Source organism: Somniosus microcephalus, unplaced genomic scaffold (assembly GCF_052327205.1).
Source record: "Somniosus microcephalus isolate GS21.2 unplaced genomic scaffold, FLI_Smic_1.0 unresolved_chr1, whole genome shotgun sequence".
Classification (NCBI taxonomy): Eukaryota; Metazoa; Chordata; class Chondrichthyes; order Squaliformes; family Somniosidae; genus Somniosus; species Somniosus microcephalus.
The window spans coordinates 28,123,048-28,127,590 of record NW_028225179.1 but is presented as its reverse complement, the minus strand read 5'-3'; positions in this window follow the sequence as shown (position 1 = coordinate 28,127,590).

Here is a 4,543-nt window from a genome sequence, read left to right as displayed (position 1 = left end):
AAAAGCTGTAGAAGATACATCATTACATAAATTTAAAACAGAAATAGACAGTTTCCTAGAAGTAAAGGGAATTAAGGGTTACGGGGAAAGGGCAGGAATTTGGACATGAATCTAGGTTCGGATCGGTCATGGCCCTCTGGGTAGCAAAGCGGGCCCAGGGGCCGTGTAGCCTGATCCTGCTCCTATTTCGGTGTCTAATTCTGTTAGATTCAGGAGTTGGTTCTGTGATAGTGGATTAGCAGTTAGGATCAGATCAGCCATGATCTTATTGAATGGCGGAGCAGGCTCGAGGGGCCGATTGGCCTACTCCTGCTCCTATTTCTTATGTTCTTATGTTCTTATGATTACAGAATTAACATCAAAGTCAGGCTCATTGTCCAATGAGGCAGGAAACCGCGAACAAGGAGGATGGGAATGAAGCAAGGCGGGAGGAAAGGGAGAAAGGAGGAAGGTGTTGTCGATTCGATCAACTTTCCATTAGAGCTGGGTGAAATATTAGGTTGAGAAAGTGGGAGAATTTGAGCAAACAGGGAGAGAAAATATGGTTTAACTTGGGGAATATAACATTTTCATGCTACGTATCTTCCAACTGGATTAACAGTCCTGAGACTTTAACCTCTCACCAACCTCGATCTAACATTATAATCCAAAAGGAGTCATCCAAAAATCCTTTTTATTTCAGTATTTCTGTTTCCAAACCGTAGAAACCACCTTTAATAAAGTCCCTTTACCGCATGTCCTGCTCGGGCTCCCAGATTGAGAATGTGCAAAATGTGGAGCAGGCTTCTGGAAGCAAACGGATTTATATATTGACCTCCCAGTCTTCGGCACTTCTGGGACTGAATTGCTGCTTTAAAGAATAAATTGCCGTTTTCTTACGATATACTGAACACAGGCTGATTTTCCGGCGTTAATTATTTGAAGACTTGTGGAATGTCTCCTGCCGAGGAAAGTGGTTCTATTAAATTGCTGGAGCACGTCCAGAATTTGAACCCGTACCTCTTGCATTTTAATTGATGCGAATTCCCAAAACTACAACCACACCCCTAGACCAAAGAATCACTGAGCTTGCACGGATTGTTTAATCTCGGCAATGAGAATTTCACATACATAACGCAGGTATTTTAGATCAGCGACAGCGTTAAATCTCATTGCTCTAATACATCAATGTGTGAATATGATATTAAATGTGTTTCAATACAGTAGGGGGATTTGAAGCAGATTCTGAGCCAATGGATTCTAAGGTGATCTTACCTGTGGCTCGTTATTTGCCTCTCCCATTCCTCCCACACGCTGACGGTTTTTAAACCTTGTTTTATTTGTGCTTCTCTGAGCCAGTGCATTCCACAGCCCCACAAGCCTTTCCACAAAAACCCTTTCACTGCTTGACTTCTCTGTGTATTAGTTACTAGCTGAAGTGCCGGCAGTGCCGAGGGATTTTTGACGGCATGTTGTTGTTGGAAGAGAGAGAGGGAGCGACTGGGGGGAAGAAAGAGAGCGACTGGGGGGAAGAGAGAGAGCGACTGGGGGGAAGAGAGAGAGAGCGACTGGGGGGAAGAGAGAGCGCGACTGGGGGGAAGAGAGAGAGTGACTGGAGGGGAAGAGAGAGAACGACTGGGGGGGGAAGAGAGAGAGCGCCTGGGGGGCAAGAGAGAGAGCGACTGGGGGGGGATGAGAGAGAGTGACTGGAGGGAAGATAGAGAACGACTGGGGGGGGAGAGAGAGAGCGACTGGGGGGAAGATAGAGCGTGACTGGGGGGAAGAGAGAGAGCGACTGGAGGGGGAAGAGAGAGAGCGACTGGGGGGGGGGGGAGAGTGAGAGCGCCTGGGGGGCAAGAGAGAGAGCGACTGGGGGGGAAGAGAGAGAGTGACTGGGGGGGAAGATAGAGAGCGACTGGGGGGGGAAGAGAGAGAGCGACTGGGGGGAAGAGAGAGGGCGACAGCGGGAAGAGAGAGAGCGACTGGGGGGAAGAGAGAGAGCGACTGGGGTGAAGAGAGAGAGCGACTGCGGGGAAGAGAGAGAGCAGCTGGGGGGAAGAGAGAGAGCGACTGGGGGGAAGAGAGAGAGCGACTGGGGGGAAGAGAGAGAGCGACTGGGGAAGAGAGAGTGCGGCTGGGGGAAAAGTGGGAGCGACTGGGGGGAAGAGAGAGAGCGACTGGGGAGAAGAGAGAGAGCGACTGGGGCGAAGAGAGAGAACGAATGGGGAGAAGGCAGAGAGCGACTGGGGGAAGAGAGAGAGCGACTGGGGGGAAGAGAGAGAGCGACTGGGGGGAAGAGAGAGAGCGACTGGGGGAAAGAGAGACAGCGAATGGGGGGGAAGAGAGAGAGCGAATGGGGGGAAGAGAGAGAGTGATGGGGGGATGGGGAGGGAGGAGGAGGGGGAGGTGGAGGGGAGGGGGAGGGGGAGTGGGGAGGGGGATGGGGGAGGGGGAGGGGGGGAAGAGAGAGGGTGAGGGGGTTGGGGGGGAGGGGGAGAAGGAGAAGGGGGGTGGGGGCGATGGGGCGGAGGGGGGAGGGGGGAGGGAGGTGGAAGGGGGAGTGGGGAAAGGGGAGGGAGTGGGAAGGGGAGATGAAGGGGAGGGGGAAGGGGAAGGGGGGAATGTGGAGGGTGGAAGGGGAGGGGGGAAGGGGAGGGGGAGGGGGGAAGGGGAAGGGGGGAGGGGAGGGGACGGGGGGAAGAGGGGTGGAGGGGGAAGGGGAGGAGGGGCGGAGGGGGGAAGGGGAGGAGGGGGGAGGGGTGTGTGGCGGAGGGGGGTGTGCGGGGGGAGGTGTAGGGGTGTGGGTGGGGGGAGAGGGAGCGGGGGGGAGGTGGAGGGGGTTGTGGGGTGGGAAGGGAGGGGGGAGAAAGCGAGGTGGGGAGAAAGGGATGGGGGGTAGCCAGCAGACCCTTTCCCCTCTGCCGGCGATGGCTCCGCAGAGCTCCGTGCTGCCCCACGCACTGACATGGCCCAGCCGAGCGCAGCACCCCGGTCAGGCCGAGCCCCACTCCCCCGAGTCCCGCCCCCCACTCTCCGGAGTCCCTCCCGCTCTCCCAAGCCCCGCACTCCCGCATAAGCCGGCTTCAAGACGGCCGAACTGTGAAGAGAGAGAGACGCCGCATCTCACCTGCTGTCTTCCCGCGCTTCATGCCTCGGGCTTCTGTGTGTCGCCTGCTGGGCGCGCACCCTGTGCCTGTCCCATGTCCCTCGCGGCCGACGCCGTTGCCCCGGGTAACGTGACAGGGGAGACTGGGTGAGGGGGGAGGAGCTTGCCACAAGCCGTCGGACAATTACTTAGCTCGGGCATGGCTGGGCAGGAGATGGCCAGGCTTTGAGGCCTTACATAAACGGGGAAAGGTAGGAAAAAGAATCAGGTTATAGAAAATATTTAGAAATGAATTAACTTTATTTAAAAACAATTTTATAAAAGCAATTTTTTTTTGCTGGAAATTTAGGTTTGAAAAGAAAGACGCAGCAAGTGGGAAAAAGAAATGAACAGTTTGGAATCAAGATGGCGGCCACTCACCTCGGTTCAGAAGGATAAGGCCCACCCACACATGCACCGATTGGTCAACCGTCAGGCCGCTGAACTGTAGGATTGATCAATCATCATGTCACTCAACTGTAGGATGGCCCGCCCGCACACACAATGAACCCGCCCAAATGAGCAGATAATGAGCGGAATTATGAAGGTTATTTGGATACCGTCGGCACAATGTTTGTCCGACCAAAAAGTAAATACGCCTACAGGACTTCTCTAATGATGAACTTTCTTTTGATATTAGGTATGCTATATAATTTTTGATTGTATTGCCGGACAGACAGACAGACAGAGATACAGCCAGACAGAGAGACATAGGCCTAGAAATTAAGTTGATTGTGCCACCAGTTTGCGCCCAAAGAGGCCACTCAGAGGCTTTAGCGCCACTGGCCACAACCACCGCGATATTTAGCAGGGCGCTAATGGCGGCGTTAGCCTGTAGCGCTGCGCCACCACCGATGACGTCATCGGTGTGCGCAGTGCCCCGCTACCACCCCGAACGCCATATTAGGTCGCGCCGGCCTCTTCCGCGCCGGCCGCAAATAGCGACCGGTACACAGGGGCCAACCTGTGGTGGTAGTGCCGCCAATTAAGGTGGAGGTGCGGCCGGCCGCTTTTTGGCAGCCGCCTGCCTGCACCTCCATCCCCGGCCTCCTACACCTCCCCCCCCGCGGCATTGCCGGCTGTTTCCCGAGAGCCCGGCACTTCACCTTGGTGCCGGGCTCATTTGCCGGCACTCGCGAGCGGGGATTGCGCTGTTGCAGGCACCTCCCCCTTAACAGTGGGAGGAAGGCCTGCAGTACCGCAGCATGCCGTGCCACAGCGGGATGGCGCTGCGGCACTTTGCGCGCCATTATTCAGTTTCAGCGCCCCAAGTGGGGTGCCGGAAGCCTCGTATAGCAGCCCGGTTCCATTTGGGGCACAGAAACTGAATATCCCAATGGCGCAAGTGGCTCCGCGCGCAGCGATAATTCCGGTGCCCAGGCGACCTTGGCGCCCCAAACTGAATTTGTAGCCCATACT